This window comes from Protopterus annectens, chromosome 13.part0, assembly GCF_019279795.1.
Source record: "Protopterus annectens isolate FY-2018-M chromosome 13.part0, PAN1.0, whole genome shotgun sequence".
Lineage (NCBI taxonomy): Eukaryota > Metazoa > Chordata > Ceratodontiformes > Protopteridae > Protopterus > Protopterus annectens.
This window is the reverse complement of record NC_056747.1, coordinates 289,834,983-289,853,947: the sequence shown is the minus strand read 5'-3', so window position 1 is coordinate 289,853,947 and position 18,965 is coordinate 289,834,983. Positions and strand designations below refer to the sequence as shown.

Below are 18,965 nucleotides of genomic sequence, written 5' to 3'. Positions count from 1 at the left end.
AAGGACCTCTGAGACTTTTTGAACCACATTTTCCCTCCTCTCTGAGCCTTGGGATAAGGCCTAGAAGGGAGAGGAAAAATGGGCCCCTATGGCAGATAGGGTCCGAAGAGAGAGGACCCATCAAAGGGAGCATCAGTGAAGGAAGACTTAAAGGCCTCTGCGAAATGACACAGGTGCATCCAGGCTTGCCTTCTAAGAGCTACGCCTGAGCTAGCTGTCCTACTCGCCCCTTCGGCTGCATAAGATATGAGCCTCATAGACAAGTTGACAATGGAACCTAGGGTAGACAACTGGGCGTTAACAGTCTGCGCTATCGCCTCAGACATGTTACCCGTCAGAGTATCTCCTAGCTCCTTCAGGAGATCTCTTTGGAGCCGAGTGAAATGACAGAGGTAATTCAACGACCGTAAGGTAAAGGTCACCAAAGACAGGGTACGCTTCCCATACCGGTCCATACTCCTGGACTCCTTGTTAGGAGGATGGACTGAAGAAGCCTCTGCAACTTCCTGCTGAGTGGCTGCCGCCACCACCAAGGCATCTACCGAAACCCCTTTGGTAAGGAACTCTTTGCCCGGGGGAGCCGACAAACTTGTTTGGACGTCTGGGCACTGGTTCCACGGAATCAGGGTTCTCCCACACCCTTTGACAAATCAAGTCCAGGAGTTCGTCGAAGGGTGGAGACACCCAGGAGGTGGAGGGTTGAGCTCCGAAGGCCTTGAGGAATACCGACTCCTCCTCAGAGGGGGTCTTGGAAGGCCAGTTGCCTCTCTGCCTCAAAATCTCCAGGATGTTGGAGAAAGAGACATCGGAGGACGACTTGGGGGACCCCTCTGACTCCTCGAGGTCGGTATCGGAAGTGAGGGACTAGTCCTGGGAGTCTATGTGCTTCCTCTTGCACAACTTCTTACTAGGGAGCTCCTCAGGCACTGACTCTGAGGGGCCCTCAGAAAGTAGGGGATCACTCAAGGGGGTATCCCCAGACCTTCGGGCTCTGCCATCCAAGGATGGGGGGGCATCAGAGGCTCTAGCCGGGGTGCAAGGGGACGGAGTGACCAATCCAGGTGATGTAACTGACGACCTGGCCAGTGCGCTCCTCATGACCTCGAAGGCAGGTCCCCCCGAATCACAGGACCGACCCGTCCCGAGACCACGACCGGAGTCGGGATTCCCCGAGCCGAAGCACCAAGAGGGAGGCTCGGAACCGACAGTAGTCCAAAGGTATCCCCCTCGGGTCCGACTGAGGAAACCTGAGTACCGAAACCAGAGGACGGAACAGACATGGTTGGAGCCGACGCCGGCTCCGATAGACTCACATGGGGTATCGGAGCCGACGCGAGAACATCACTCGGCGTGGAGCAGTCTGGCTCCGACGACACATGGGTACTCGGAGGAGGAATCACAGGTACCAGAATGGGGACTGGCTCCGGAGCCGACTGGGTCGGAGCCGAGAACAGTTTTGCTAGCACCGGCGACTGCAGGAGCCTCTGGACCACCCTATCCACATCCAAATCAGACAGCCTAGAGGATTTGGAGGAAATAGAAGGAGATCAGGATCTCCTACCCGGAGACACATGCCTGACACTAGGTGACCGGCTCCAATAATATCGGAGTCGAGGTCGGCTCCAGCACCACAGATACCTAATGCGGCCCTGAGGACAATGGAGCCGAGGAGGTAGTATCCCCTATCGAAACCTTCTCCTGCAGCCCCGAGGACAATGGAGCCGAGGAGGAAGTATCCATAATCGAGACGGTCTCCTACGGCCCAGAGGACAATGGAGCTAAGGAGGCAGCAACCACTATTTTAACCTTCTCCAGGGGGCTCCGAGGAAGCAGACGGAGCTGGAGATCTCTTCTTGGCCTTGGAAGGCTTAGATTTAGGACTGGAAGAAGAAGAAGAATCTAAGGACTCCTCAAAAGAGGGCTTAATCAGGCCCTTCAAAATCAGTTTATTTTTTCTTTCCTGCAGTACCCTCGCGCTAAAAGCATGGCAGAAACTGCAGGACTCCTGCAAGTGAATAGCCCCAAGACAATACACACAGACGGCATGGCCATCTGTAATAGACATTTTGTAGCCACATTTAGTACACTTTTTAAACCCGGAGGGTTTATGCTCCTTCTGCTCTTTAGACATGGTAAAAAAGAACAGCACACTGTCAACCGACAACGACACAAGAGGAAGGCGGGAAAACAAACACCACTAACAGCCAAGGAACTCTAAATCAAACATTTCTTGGAGTAGCAGGGAAAGACGAGAACAAATCCAACTACAGTTTTAACACCAGAAAAACAACATAGGAGAGGACTAGGTCCTCTAACTTAAACGGGCCTAGCCCACCAAACAAAGGGATACCACAAACACCCAATCTCACTAACACTCACAATGAAACTTAGACAAGGAGAAAACTAGCTATTAAAATAGCTTTTGTAAAATAACAGACTGCTAAAATACTTAGAAACATATTTGAAAGGGTACTTGGCCACAGCCAAGCAAGACCACGTCCTAACTCTACGAGCAGCAAACGAGATCTGGGGCTAGGGCGAGATGCATCTTGGGATACCGGGTTAGCCCAGCCAATTAGAGATTCGTGCTAGAGAAATTTGGCTAAGTCAGAGCCGATTCTCGGCTCTGAACCCGTGAGTAAGGAATGTAGGCGAGATAGGACCACATAACATCCACTGGTTACCATGATCAGCTGCAAGCAGTGATTAGAGAAGGCTGTAAAGCCAACAGAGACCATGCTGAAGACATGGAACTTGACTGGAAAGACAGTGGAACATTTTAAGGATCAGGGCTTTAGCACCCCAAGAAGAAGAGGAAATAGGTGGAGTTGAGGAAGAATGACAGAACCTCAAAATAACATGAATAAGGACTGATATGTGGCCAAACTATGCATGGAAATAAGGTACAAAAGAAAAGTTGGTGATGGAATGCATAAGTCCAGGAAGTCATCAAATGAAAGGAGTGCAGAAAAAAAGTGAGAGATAGAAAAGACAGACCAGGCTAGGAAGGAATACTGGTTGGCTAACAAAGAAACTAAGAAAGGAGTTGGAATTGCGCAGAGCAGGGCTTCAGAGGCACACTACCAGCTTCTGGAAAGTGACTCCGTAGGTGGCACAAAAACTATATTAGGTTGCAAGGCAAAGACAGAAAGATAAAGAAGGTAGTCAATTATCCTTCATAAGGGATGCCAACAACAACCTGCTCACCAGTCCAAAGGACATCAAAAACAGATGGGAAGGAGTACTCCCAGTAGCTTCTGAATGAAGAAAACCCCACAGAGGTTTACTGCCCCAGAAGCAGCATACAGTGAGAGAAGAGGAGGAGCCCACCCTAGGAGACGTAAGAACAGCAGTAAGAAAAATGAAGTCAGGGAAAGCAGCAGACTCAGATGAAGCTACAGTATATACGATACAGATGTTGGATGAGATAGGGGAGAAACAGCTCATAAAGGTACCCATAGCAGTGTGGAGAGAAAGGTATATCCCAAATGACTGGAGAATAAGCATAATCATTCCAGTGTACAAGAAAAAATAGGACAGCCACAACTGTGGGCAGTTCAAAAGTATCAAACTCCTGTCACACTGCATGAAAGTTCTGGAGAGGGTGATTGATAAACGGATACAAAGAGTAGTAGAAAGTCAGATGGGAGATGAGCAGTTCAGATTAAGATGCAGCACAACTTACTAGCTGAGAAGAAGCTAGAGATGAGGAAAGAATTATAGGAAAACAGGAAGTTACTAGGCTATTGGCCCTAAGGCCCTTACAAGCCTAGCCAAGAATTTAGCCCATGTTCCAACAAGTCAGCACCCTATGCCACTGTCCAGCAAGGACACAGGTGGAATCCCAAGAGTGTATTTTCTGTTCCCCATCCAGTTATCCAGGTTTCTCTAAAAAAGGTTTAATTAGGTACTCTGCTTTACGTGGAGAGGGAGTGTATTCCACAAAAGGGGGAGTCTCTGGAACACAAATCGGTCCCACCAAGTCCTACTGATGTCACAGACCAGGTTGAGGTTGCACGTGGAGCTTGACTTGCGGAATTGTATCAGTCCCATCAGGATGTGGTCTGAGATTGCTTTGTATGCCAACAGAGGTCACCTCTGTTGGAGACTGAGTAGAAGGACAGGGCTTTTAGCCTATCTGTGTAGGGTAGATGTTTGAGGCTTTGGATTCGCCTGGTGAGGAACCCTGTGGTCTCTCCAGCTGCTGCACGTGCTTTGTGAGGTACATGCCAAAAGGGGCATTGTACTCAATAATGGGTCTTATAAAGGAAAAATACATGGATGTTATGACCACCTTATCCATGGATGAGATACCCTTACTAATGAGGTAGGCATATAACGGAGGCAATATGGCGGTCAAAAGTCAGTTTGCTAACAACCTGGTTGCCGACGTCCCTCACTACTGATTGCATGCTTAGTGCCTTATTATCAATGTGATAATTTGTGGGATGTCATGCTTCCCAAAAGGGATGATGAGGCATTTTCTGGCATTCAGTTTGAGGACATGTTTCTGGCAGCAGTCATTTGTTTGGGTGAGACCCTCTTGGGGATGTCCATCACTAGGGGAATTAATGACAGCACCGAGCTTGCAGTCATCTGCAAACGTGGTCAGCCATAGCCCACTAGATTTGACCTGCACTTCTGAGAAGTATATCCCAAACAGGAGAGGCCCCAAGACTGATCCCTGGGGTACATTGCTTGTTACGGGTCTACTACATGAGGTGGCTTCCCCTATTTTTACTAGGTGGGTTCCATCAGTGAGCCCGTTTGCTACCCATCTGTTAACATATGGATTGATGGCTAGTTGAGAGAGTTTATCTATTATACCTGAGTGGGGAACAGTATTGAAGGCCTTGACCAGCTCAAGGTAGGCGGTGTGCACTGTTTTCCCTCGTATGGCCTTGGTGACTAGGTATGACCTCCCCTTGACAAAATCAAACTGTGTGGGATCAAGTGTCTGGAGGTTGCCAATGTCCTTGTTAATGAGGCCCATAATAATTCACTCCATGGCCTTGCAGATCAGGCTAGTTAGGCTGATGGGTCTAACTTCCTGGATTGGTGGACGCTCCACCTTCATGTAAAGAGATAACAGTAGCTATCCTCCACTCGGCTGGGATGAAGCCAGTACTCAGGCTTTAGTTGAATAGGGTGCCTAATGGTGCTGCAAGTTCCTGCCTGAGTTTCTTGTAGGATGCAGCCTGGGATGTTATCGGGTCCCATGGAGGCTGTATTTTTTGCCTTTGAGAGGGCAGTGATGACCTGCTTCCTAGAGATAAGGGGAGGGGGAAAAGTACTGGGGAATGTCCTGTTTTACTGATGGGGGGGAACAGAAGAGTGAAGTTTTCACTGAACCTGTCTGCTAGCAGGCTGGCTATATCTACAGGGTTTGTGTATGTGGTGATCTTGACCACAAGTTCTGAGAAGATCTGAGTGCTTCCCTTGAGACTGCGGGCGGACATATGTGAAGAAAGCCTTATGATTGCCTTTAGTAGATGTGGCCAGTCTGGAATCAAAGTTTGCTTTGGAGGATTTCACTAGTGCTCTTATTTGCATGTTCAGGCTAAGGAGAGTTTGCTTCCAATTAGACAGTTGCTCCTTCTTGGTCCTGAACAGCAATTTATTTTCCTTTTATTATACAGTTTATTTATCGTAGATATCCACCAGACAAGGTTTACTCTTACTTGAGGAGGATGATTTCATCCTGTCTGGTATTCCTGAGTCTATGCAGCTATATAAATGCTCATATAGTACTTTGGTGTAGGTTTGGACATATGTGGAGGGGGAGGGGACTGTGAAGCTGTTTATACCTTCCCACAGGAGGTTGTAATAAGCGTTGGAATTTTTTTTGTTTGACCCTAGCTGGGGTGGGGGTTGGGGTTGGGGGAGATGGTGACTTCGAAAGTGACAGCTTTGTGGTCAGATCTTACCAGGGATGACACTGCAGGGATGCTGCAGTGGTTACTTATATTGGATAATACCAAGTCCAAGATATTTTCACCTCTTGTGGGGGTGTCAACCAACTGGTCCAAGACATTTGCATTGATGAAATCAAGGAATCTCTGGGCATTTGTGTTTTGGCATGAGTATTTCTTCCAATCTATGACTGGATAGTTAAAGTCGCCCAGGATCAGGGTAAAGGGTTGAATCTTGATAGATTCGAAGAGGTCCAGATAGGTGGAGTGGGCATCTTGAGTCAGAGGCCTGTAGCCTAGCTATGATTTGAATAGGGGTCTTGTCAGTTGTTAACTGCACCTGGAGTATTTCCTGTGCATCATACTGTTTGACCAGCCCAGAGGTGTGTACGTCTTTTATATATATGACATTGGGCATCCAAGTCCAGCCTAGAAATCTTGACCTGTGGATGGGAGATCGTAGGTTTACCCCGGGAATCATCTCTGTGTCACTGCTGGACAGAGGCACAACAAACTAATGGGCACAGTATTTTTTCATATAAGGGGTGGCGTAAGCCACAAAAATTTGGGCTAGGCTTATAAATGCCTTAGGGCAGATAGCCTAGTATAAACCTATGAACCTATACATATATATATATATATATATATAGCCGTGGTGGTACAGCGGTAGCGTTGCTGACTCACAGCAAGAGGTTCTCCTGTTCGATTCTCGGCTGAAGCGCCTTCTGTGTAGAGTCTGCATGTCCTCCCCACGTTCGAGTGGCTTCCGAAAGACATGCATGAATGGGTGTACCTTCGTTGAAGGTTGGGCGTCGGGCTGGCAACTCGGCACCATAAAACTTGACTGCCAATCATTAGCGGACTGGAGTTCCGCTGTGGTGACCCCTAACCAGGAAAAGCCGAAAGGACAAACATATATATATATATATATATATATATACACACACATATATACATATATATATATATATATATATATATATATATATACACATATATATACATATATATATGACACTGGACATCCAGTCCAATGTCAAAAAGACACATCAAAAGCTTGGCACTCTACTGACACAAACATTTATTCAGTGCATCAGCCCGACTTTCCCTTGCCTTTTTTCTATTACCCTCTCTTTTATACGGTGTCCCTCTCATCACCAACATTCAGTCCTCTCTAAAGTCCAAACTAGACTCATGCTACAACAGAATTTCTAAGATTGTAACTAATGCCTCCTACTCATCCCACCACTGCTTATTATTACGCAACCTAAAATCGCTTGAACTCCCCAACTATCTCACCTTTATCCAACTACAGCTCACAAACTCATTCATAAGCCATCCATTTGCCCTGCTCTATCCTCTATACTTACTTTATACCATCCAACAACCAACCGATCGTAAATGTAGAAAAACCCAAACTATAGGCTGGCCAAATGCTTTATTCCTTTACCATCACAAAACTTTGGAACTCCCTCCCCCCAACACTTAGATCCACCCACTCAATAAACCTCTTCAAGACATCTCTGAAACAACACCTCTCCTCATCTTGGCTGTGCACATGTGCCAACACCACATCTCACATAGCCTAAGTTCAACCACCACAATTATTCTCACCCCCACTCTACTACTCTGGTATCCTCCTTCCACATCTACCTGTTATATTTTACTTCATCTCTCCATCTTGTCCACTTCCCTCTTCTACTAACCCTCATTGTCCTACCATTGATCCCTCCTGTCTACTTCCTTCTCTTCCTAACCCTTATAGACCTACGACTGAACCAGGCAAGACATTTAGGTACTGTCGCAGCCTACCTTAATATAATACTACAACTTACATCTGCAACAATATCCACCGACTTTGTTGATTTCTGCAACAGGACTCGTATAGCCTATCGCTCAACTATTACACCTCCTAAACATGTGAAAAGATTAAGTACCTAGTCTCTAACCAATTCCTATATCTGCTTTGCACCCACTGCATAAATTTTGCTAGCTGAAAACTACTCATATGGAATGTTCTCAAGTATATTATTGCTTATATAATATCTCTGACTTCAGAATGATTACTTATGTACTGTTATTTTCACCAATGATATTAGCTGCCAATAATATGTACTAAATGTCTTTATCAATGTAAATTCTGCATTGTATGTGAAATGTCTTTATATGTGGAGCTTTTCTCCCCGGACTCCTCTAAAAATGGGCACTTCAGGCCCAGCTGAACCATCCCGGTAAACAAATGCAAATAGATAATATTGCAACTCCACCTCCTTTTGTTTTGCTACTCATGGTTTGAGGTCTGAATGAATGATAGGATGAGTAACCTGGTATGGCTGGGGTGCTCTCCGCAGCTCTGAACCAGGTTTCTGTGACTGCACAAATATCAGCTTCTTCCAGGGTTAAGAATGCTTGCAATGAGTTCAGTTTCATGTTTAGACTCCTAGCGTTTAGCAGCATGACCTTTAATTTACATTTTGATGACATTTTCATGTTGGTAGGTTTGACCTCATGGCATTGCTAAAAAAGGCACTATGGGGAGGCAAGAGCCTTTGCCAGGAGCCTGGAGCCCAAGGGAGACAGATGCAGGCCATCTCTGGAAAAGCACCGTGGCTTGTCAATCATATCATCCCAGGCTGTCAGGTACTGGATCCCCTTGGAATGACACCAGAAACTAAGCCAATTGTTAAAGTCAATCATTTTCTGTTTGTATTGAGGCATCATTCTGGGTGACAGTAGAATGCTGCTTAAGGCTAGGAATATACCTGCCTGGGACACATACTCAGCGAGCTCGATCATGTCTCTCTTCACAGGGGACGTAGGTCTCAAATCATTCACTTCAACATGGACTATGACAGAATCATAACAGTACCTGTTGAAAGACTTGAGTGCATTGGTGATACGATGGATTCTGGCACCCGAAAAACAACTAACTGTGACTTTCTCCTTATCCAGTCTGGTGAGGGGCACATCTGTGCATCTCACAATGGAGTCTCCCATGACTAATATGTTGCATTTATGTTCAGGCCTTAGTGGCTGTGTGACACAGGTGTGTGGACTATGTGTGGTGTAGTGGACAGTGGAGTTTGCGTGCGTTTATGTCTCGCAGGTCTCTCTTTTTACCAGCTCGAATGTCACACTGATGGGGATGGGGGAAGGGATGTGAATTTAACATGTGTACAAATAACACTGTTTTACAGCACAATAAACCACTCCCTTGCCTGATAAAAAGTATATATATATATATATATATATATATATATAGTTACAAAGCTTGTGAGGAAACTATTACTCTGTTATTTTTGATTTACTTGGATCGCTTGTCTGTGTACTTAAAGGATTTTCGACTGGAAACAGACCGCCTGCCTTGCCTGGATTACTTTCGAATACTTAGTAATTCCGTATAATAGTAGTACAGAATCCACAGGAATCACCACACGGAATGAACTCAGTAAACGTAATGTCTTCTTATTGAAGTAAAAAACACAAGCGCTTTCACGTAGTTACACTACGCTTCTTCAGGTGTATTAAAACTATAAAAACAGGGTACTTGTATATAAAATATTTTGGCGCGCAAACCAAGGAATTAAACAATAATGAAACAATTACTGACTCATTAACATTTCCTCAGTATGTTTGTTAAAGAAACAGTATGAACAAAATTAAAAACAGTTGCTAATACCAACAAAGTCAGGTAATTTAATAGACCATGTCCTTCTGATGCAAAATTCAAATAAACTATGTTACATTATACTGAACAACTATCACAAAAATCTCTTTACTGCAGTGAGAACGTTACATGTAAAGCAAAATCAGATTGCGTTCCGATTCATTATAAACTGTGAGTGTAGTCTCAGGAATATCCAAGTCTGCGGCTAATCTCATCTAGAAAGCATGGACAGCACTTCATAAATACAATACATAAAACCATCCTGTAATCATAATTAGCCCAAAATATGTTAGAAATCCAATAAGGAAAGGATATTATAATTACTTAGGTCATCATGCTCACCTTGACCTTATATAAACATGGAGTGTCAATATATCGCATGAATGTGTACCTGTTCATGCAGATAATTCCCTTCATCTTAAACATCATAGATATCCGTAGATGTCAAGGCTTTAAACTTTATATAAGTATTCAAATGCTTAAGGAACCTGACACTACTGTCAAGGCAGAAGCATTGAAAAGTGAAGTGAAAAATAAAGGCTGTTCGTCAAAGAAATTCTCTGCTGCCGAGATCATAAGTTTGAATGACAAGCAATTCTAGGGAACCAATCAGCTTATCCTAAATTCAAAAAAACCATTTGCCTAGAAATATCATTATTTAAAACTATTAAAATAAAAATTTTTTAGCCTCTGCTTCCATGACAAAAACCGGACCAAAATAATAAAAGCAAAGGGAAGCTTAATAAATGATTCATTTACTGTGTATGTGAACCAGGAAGGTTTTAACTGTTAATAAAAGAACCAATTTGAAAATTCACTGTGGACGTCCTTAAGCTGAAACTAAACAAGAGAAGGGACAAAATGTGCGATGAAAAAATGCCTTTATATATAATACAACTGGTAAAAATGTGTCATTTCTTAAATGCAAGATGTGCAAGATCAGAGATAGCGCTAAATGTCAGAATTAGTATAGAAGCTTACAAAAGTAAATTGCAAATTCGCTAAAAAAAGGAGAAGAAAACTGGCTAATTGCCATATAAACAATGCTTCAAAGGCAATATTACTTAATGCCTCTCAAGTATGTCATATATATAACTGAGTTAAATGCATCTAACCCAAAAAATGATAGCTAAAAATAAACGACTGATCTGACTGCAACCAGAGCAAAATACCAATAGTGCTATAAAGCACGGTGTATAATTCCGTTTAATGTCATGGTCCTGGGAAATGGACAGATCTTCTCTGTAATCCTTAACAAATTTAGGGATAAATAAACAACAATCAAATGTCTGCTTAAAAAACTGATTATTGTTATTGAACATAGGTTAGAAAAAAGACTTAAAGCTTAACAACCAGCTTTATTAACACTTTAATTTAAGAATGGCCACTGGATTCAACTTAGGATCATATTGTATAATATGACAAAAATTAAGCTATGAAAGACAAAAATTAAGCTATGAAAAAGGGGGGGAAAAGTATAACATTAAAAAGTAAAAATATATAATGAATATGTGTGTTTGAAAAACACAAAAAACATATATGTAGGACATGAGTGTTGTTAACCTGTCACTATTGTATATGTAAATTATGTAAATAGTTGAGAAATGTATATATAAAAAAGAAATATGAAAAATGTAAAACTATGAACTCATATATAAAATATACTTTTGATAATTATACTTATGTATTTTTTCTGTCTCTTTCACAAAAACCATGAAAAAGTACACACTACAAGATAAAAAATACAAAAAACTCATGTATAATATGTTATGTTGAGTGCTATAGGTAATAACTCTCACATGCAATAAAAAATCAATATATTACTATGAGTGGAAGTAATGTTGTACTAAGTGAATAAATTTACTAAACCCCAAAACAATGAATGAAAAGGAATATTAGCAAACAGATCAGAAAAAAGAAAACGTAAAAAAGAAAATAAAACAAAGAGCTAAGGTGTAGGGCAAACATCTTAGCCCAGAGGTTATGAAGATATATATTGACATCATAGTTTTCTATTGTTGAGAATAGGTTTAACAGATACAAAGTGGTTTTTTTTTTTTTTTTATTCTGTATAATATTTCAAATTATATATTTTTTTTATTACTATGGACTGCAAATCTTCCACACAGAGAAGTTTCTTACACTGTTTTATTTTTGGACCCACTATACTTGTTTAGTGGGCTGTTTGAGACTTCGGGGATACCACAGAGATTGCTTGTTGTTTTTTTTTTTTTTTTTTTTGGTATGCTTTTGTTGAGTACCTCCGCATATGTGGGGGTGTGTTGTGTAAGTGTAGGTAGTGTTTTAGATGTGGTGTCCGTGTTGCCAACTTTCTCACTGCCAGATATATTGGTTTGTGGGGGAGAGAGAGCAATGACACTATATGCTTGATGTAACTGCATCTCTAACAAATTGTGTTCCTAGGTGGTACTAGTAGAGGATTGTGCATGTACATGAAGCAGTTTCTACACTGTCTCAGGATGCCCATATCGACCAGACTGGCAGAAGAAAATGTAGGAAATTGTCCATCCATATTTGGCAGAAACAAAGAGCTAAGACGGTAAAGGGAGGAAGGTCTCAGAGCACTAACTACTAGATGATAACACAAGTGCTACTAAGGGAAAATTTGTAGCTGGAATACCTCAAAAAAGGTTAAAAAAAACATGCAGCTGAAGCTCTGGATGCAACAGACCTGTATCTAGACTATGCCACTCAATTTTAAGGTTAAGAACTCAGTAAGAAAAAACTCACAATGAAGTACAGATTAATCATTTACAGTCAAAAGAATAGAATTCGCACTATGAAAAAAAACAGTTAAATAATTAAAAAAAAATACAGTAAAGTGCAGTTAAACAGTAGTGAATTGCAGTAGATAGCAATGAAATATAGTTAATCAGCAGATTGCATTGAAACAGTAGCTCACAATCACAACAGTAACAGACAGCAAAAATAAAGCAGTGATTCAGTGTAATACTGTCCTCGATGACTGAGTCCAACTCAGCATTCCTAGACTTGGAGAAGTATACGACAAGGTCCCAAGAAAGCGGACTTGGGCAGTACTGCAGTGGTTTGAAATCTCAGAAACAGTGGCAGAATTAGTGCAGGCTACGAACAAGGACTCAATGATACAAGAACAAACAGTGCTCGGTCTCACAGAGGGGTGCCCAGTGGGAGTGGGTGTGCACCAGGGTTCAGATCAGAGCCTACTGCTGGTCATACTAGTGATGGACTACATTAGAAACGGGTTGAAGGGAACATATCCACAAAGTTGCTGTATACAGATGATGTGGCATTACAAGCGGACTTTCAGCAAGAGCTCCAGCAAAGGATAGATGAGTGGAATGCAAAACTGAAGGCACATGGGATGAAACTAAGCAAAGATAAGACAGTGGTAAAGGCAGCAAATTGGGGAAATCAGAAGAAGCTCAGAATTGTGATAGAAGGGAAGATAGTGGAACAGGTTTAATAGCTTCAAGTATCTGGGAAGGGTGGTTGAGGAGAAGGGAAGTCTGAATGAAGAGGTCAAAGCAAGAATCAGACAGGCTGCAGCCAGTTGACAGAGTGTCAGGTGTTGTGTATAACAGAAGAATACCAAATAAGCTGAAAAGTAAGATGTCAAAACAGTGGTCAGAACAGTACTACTGAATGGTACAGAAACCTGTGCAGTTAAAGGAGAGCAGATGAGGAAGCCAGAAGTGATGGAAATGAAGTGCCTGAGGCAGGTGGTAGGATGCATACTGGTGGACAGATGAAGACATGAAGACAATAGAGCAGAAACCAAAGTAGCTCCAGTTACAGAAAAGATCATAAGAGGTTACTAGGCTATTGGCCCTGAGCCTCTTATAAGCCTAGTGAAGAGTTTAGCCGATGTTTAGACAAATCAGCACCCAATGCCCCTGGTCCAGCAGGGGTATATTTTCTGTTTCCCATACAGTTATCCAGGTTGCGTTTAAAAAGGGGTTAAGAGGTACTCTGCTTGATGTGGACATGGAGTCCCTGGGACACAAATTTGTCTTGCTAACAAGTCTTGTTGATGTCACAGACCAGGATGAGGCCACCTGTGCGGGTTACTCGAGTGGATATGAACAGCAGTCCCATCAAGGTGGGTTCCATGATCGCCTTGTAAGCCAAACAGAGATCACCTCTGAGGAGTCTGTATGAAACTGAGTAGAGGGAGACTTTTTTTAGCCTGTGTATAGTAGATGTTTGAGGCCCTGGATTCTCCTGGTCAGGAACCTTTGTGGTCTCTCTAGCTAGTGCATGTGCTTTGCGAGGTACATGCTGAAAGGTGTGTTGTACTCGATAATGGGCCTTATACGGGAAAAGTACAGGGATGTTATGACCTCCTTGTTCCTGGATGAAATACCCTTACTTATGGGGTGGGCTATGTAGAAGGCTTTCCGTACCACGGATGCAACATAGTGGTCAAAAGTCAGGTTGCTATCAACCTGGGTGCCCAAATCCCTCACAACTGATCAAGTGCTTAGGACATTATTAATGTGATAATTTGTGGGGATGTCACTCTCACCAAAGGGGATGATGATGCATTTTTTGGTATTCAGCTTGAGGCCATGTTTTTGACACCAGTCATTTTTGTCTGAGTGAGGCCCTCATGGAGGATGTCCACATCACTAGGGGAATTGATGACAACATCCAGCTTGCAGTCATCTGCAAACTTGGTCAGCCATAGCCCACTGGTTTTGGCCTGCACCTCAGAAAAGTATATCCCAAATAACAGAGGACCCAAGACCGAACCCTGGGGGTACGCCACTTTTTACGGATCTACTGTTTGAGGTGGCTTCCCCTATTTTGACTACGTGGGTTCTATCAGTGAACCAGTTTGCTATCCATCTGGTAACATATGGATTGAAGCCTAGTTGAGAGAGTTTATCTATAATGCCCAAATAGGAAATAGTGTCAAAGGCTTTGGCCAGGTCAAGGTAGGTAGTGTGCACAGTCTTCCCCTTGTCCACGGCTTTGAGGACCTTCTCAAAGAAGTCAACCAAATTTATCAGACGTCAAAGAAATAGATTACGGTGGTTCAGGGACATGTCCAGGAAAGCAGAAGGCAATCTGGTGAAGATGATTTGGGGCAGACAGGAAGAACGAAAAAGGAAAATGAGGGTGTCCAGAAAAGAAATGGATAAATTCTGTGAGAGAAGATCTGTGACATTCAGACATGGGTGTTGGAGGCAGGAGTGTGGCATGCAATTGAGAGAGAGAGAGAGAGATGGCAACAGTTAACACAACACCCTGACCCCATGTAGAAAATGGGTAAAAGGAGAGTTAGTGGTGATAATGATGATCAGCACTTTTGTGCTTTCAAAGTGGCAGACTACCCAAAAGGCAACCAAATAATGTTTCAATCTCGTATTTACCCTGAAGCACAAGTCCTGAAGTTGTTACATGCAGTGTAGTGTGTGAAGGGAAATCACCTCCTCCAGCATATCAAACTTCAGAATGTACCGACCAGTGCATGCAGAGCAAAGTATGTAAAAATGCAATGGATCACTGCTAATGATGTACCAGTGTTACATGTAAATTTGTGTCATAAGAGATTCTACTACTTCTTGGCCTACTTATGTTGTCCTTGTTACTGAATAACTTATCTTGAATTATTAAACATTAACTGGGTCAAAAACAATGCATTGTACTGCACTTACCCAAATGAACTCTGAGTATCAGAACCCTTTTCCAAACTTTAGACTTTCATATACCACCTCTCATTCTATCTGCACCATCTAGTATGTTAGTTCATAGGTAGGTACTAGGCTATTGGTCCAAGGGCCTAAGTAAGCCTAGCCAACAAGATTCCCTGGTTTACGCCACCCAAGAAAGTTATTTTCCTGTGCCCCTGTCGAGCAGAGCCACAGAAGTAATTCTCAGGGTGTATTTCCTATTTCCCATCCACTCATCAAGATTTTTCTTGAAGAGTGCTAATGAGGAACTTTGCTTGACATAGATGGGTAGCTTGTTCTAGAGTATAGGAAGCCCCTGGGACAGGAATCTATCCCTCCAGCATGTCCTGTTTATTGTGGTGACAAGGTTTAGGTCCCTAGAGCGTGTAGCTCGGAGGGATTGGGATTTCTTTAGGTGTAGCATGTCCAACAGCTCTGGGTTTAACATAGCTTTATGTGTTAGGCAGAGATCTCCTTGGGCTGGGTGATATGCTACAGAGTAAAGCTGGAGTTTTTTGAGACTGTCTGTGTAGGGCATCTGCTTGAGGCCAGTAATCCTCTTTGTGAGATACTTCTGTGGCCTTTCCAGCTGCTGCAGATGTCTTATGAGGTACATTCCAAAAGGGTCATTGGACTCTATAATGGGTCTAATGAGTATCGAGTAGACAGGAACAATGACCTCTTTTTTCCTGGATGAGAACCCTTTTGTGATGAGGTGTGCCACGTAGAAGGATTTCCTGACTACTGTGGCAATGTGATTATCAAAGGAGAGACTACTGTCCACCTGGATTCCAAGGTCTCATCACAAATTCGGCATTAAGTAGACTGCCACCTATGTAGTAGTTCATGGATACAGAGATTTTACCAAAGGGGATGACAATGCACTTTTTGGCATTGAGCTTGAGGCCATGCCACTGACATCAGGCATCTCTCTCAGTGAGGCCCTTCTGTAGGATGTCCACATCATTTGAGGACTCGAGTATGACTTCTAGTTTGCAGTCATCTGCGAACTTCGTTAGCCAAAGGCCTTCTGTGTTAGCCTGTACTTCAGAGGCGTAGATACCAAACAGGAGAGGTCCCAGGACTGCACCCTGTGGTATTCCACTTGTCACTGGTTTGAAGTCAGATTTGGAGTCTGCAACTTTTACAGTGTGGCTTCTGTCAGTGAGACAGTTGGCAACCCATCTTGTGACATAGGGATTTATACCTAGGTTTAGTGAGTTTAGCTATAATTCCAGAATGGAGGATGGTGTAGAAAGCCTTGACGAGGTCAAGATAGGCTGTGTGAACCACCTTACCTTCATCTACGGCTTTGGTGACTGCCTCAAAGAAGTTTATCAGATTCAGGAGGCATGATCTGCCTTTCACAAGCCCGAACAGGATGGGGTCCATAAGTTTGGAGGTTACCAATGTCTTTGTTTACGAGTTCCATGATGATACGTTCCATTGCCTTACAGACCAGGCTCATTAGGCTAAGAGGCGATAGTTCCCAGGCTCAGTGGTGGCTCCCCCTTTGTGGAGAAGGATAACGGTTGCTGTGCACCATTCAGTGGGCATAAAGCCTGATGTGAGGCTATGATTGAACATAGTGCTTAGGTGGGAAGCCAGTTCGTTCTGAAGTTCGTGTAAAACGCAGCCTGGGATGTTGTCAGGTCCCATGGATGTTGTGTTTTTGGCTTTAGAGAGTGCAGCTTTTACCTGCGTAGCTGTGATTACAGGGACTCTGCATTCTTCCTGTATAGATGTGTGCCCTTTAGAGGGTGAGAGGGCGGTAAAGTTAGCACTGAACCTATCTGCCAGGATGTTGGCAATATCAGTTAGTTCTGTAATTTTCATGTCGTTGTGCTGCAACTCAGAGCAGATCTGGGTATTGCCATTGAGATTCTTTCCATTAAAATTCTGTATTGAAGGACAACAGCAGGATATTCAAGCAGATTGCTCAACCTGTCTCTTAGTCCCAGTTAGTGGATACAGCCTCAAAAAATCAGAACCGCAGCTTTAAAAAGTAATCCACTCAACTGTTTTACCTCTTAGGCTTGCTATCTTTCTGTACTGTTTTACTTTCACTTTGAAAACCAAGTTGAAAATCTTCTAGCTGGCTCTTAAATTATGATGTCACATCTTCCAGAGCTCTTGCTGTAGTTACAGGGACGTTTCCTCCCCCAAAGTGACGTAAGCACTGCCTGATTTGCATGCTCTGTAGAAGAGACAGTGGACCTCCCACATTGTGATGTCAGAGCTACCTTGCCCAGCCTCCGAAATCCTATAAGGGTGAACAAAAGTCTCACTTCTGTTGATAGTCTATAACAGATTTATGTGAAATCTTTTGAAGGAGTTGCTAGTTCTGGGATTTGGGAAGCTGCATTTTTGAAGCCAGTAATCATTTTATGATCAATCTCTCTATCAAACTATAGGTAGGTAGGTGTCTTTGCTGGGCATGCATGCATGGCAATAGCTGGGATTGAATCCAAGTTTAAATCTTTGTAGAGCAAAGGGGCAAGTGTGTGTGTGTGTGTGTGTGTGTGTGTGCGCGCGAATGCAACCAAGGGGCAAGTGTGAGAGTGAATGCAAGCAGGGGGCAAGTGTGTGTGAATGCAAGCAAGGGGCAAGTGTGTGTGTGTGAATGCAAGCAAGGGGCAAGTGTGTGTGTGAATGCAAGAGAGGGGCAAGTGTGTGTGTGTGTGTGTGTGTGTGTGTGTGTGTGTGTGTGTGTGTGTGTGTGTGTGTGTGTGTGTGTGTGTGTGTGTGTACGCAAGCAAGGGGCAAGTGTGTGAATGCAACAAGCAAGGGGCAAGTGTGTGAATGCAAGCAAGGGGCAAGTGTCTGTGTGTATCGGGGGAATGCAAACAAGGGGTAAGTGTGTGAATGCAAGCAAGAGGCAAGTGTGTGTGTGTGTGTGTGTGTGTGTGTGTGTGTGTGTGTGTGTGTGTGTGTGTGTGTGTGTGAATGCAAGCAAAGGTGTGTGTGTGTGAATGCAAGCTAGGGGCAAGTCTGTGCGTGTTTATAGTGTATAATTTGTTAGCTATTTAACCAGACAGGAAGGAAAAATACGTGGGAGTTTGATGCTTTGCAAAGCAGTGATTATTCCCAATGCTATGGAGCTTGGTTCTAAATTTGACAGGAGTGCAACAGAAAAAGTCTCCCACTGTAAGGAATTAAAGGCCGACAAGAAAACAGTACATTAGTCTGGTCTCCTGCTGTGAGCTGTCAATCACATGCAGATAATGGGTCAAATTACCCTTAGCTCTTTGAAAGCTAGGGAAGGTAGGTGTGAAGAGGGATGGTAGATACCTTGAAGAACTAGATTTCAGCCTTCAAAAATAAATCAAGTTAGCATTTCTAAGAAGAAAGAGCAATAAAATGCACTTTTCATTTATGTTCTGTAGCATTTGCACTGCTTGTGTTTGAAGTAGTCATTGAAAAAGGATACAAGTTTAACCAAAAGTAGGGGACTATAACAGCAGTGAATACCTGTAAAATCAGTGCACTGACAGGAGCTTTAGGGAAAAAGTGGCAGACATGATGTAATTTTTTGGAGACAAACAATGCATTCTGGGATACTTAGAGGCAGACTAAACAATCATAATTATTTCAAGATGACAGACCCCATGTGGTCAGAGTCAGAAATTGCATATAAAATATCTAAAAAGCTCTAAATAGTCCCAGGGTGGTGTTAAAATGTAGGAAATACCAAACCATGATGAAATA

At 43.1% G+C, this 18,965-nt stretch overlaps 1 protein-coding gene across 1 annotated transcript in view; it reads right to left on the bottom strand.

Annotated features, from left to right (window-relative positions):
• The window catches only part of LRWD1 (leucine rich repeats and WD repeat domain containing 1), a 721,948-nt gene that overhangs the window by 274,105 nt on the left and 428,878 nt on the right, over nt 1-18,965 (bottom strand). The gene's annotated exons all lie outside the window — the stretch shown is intronic.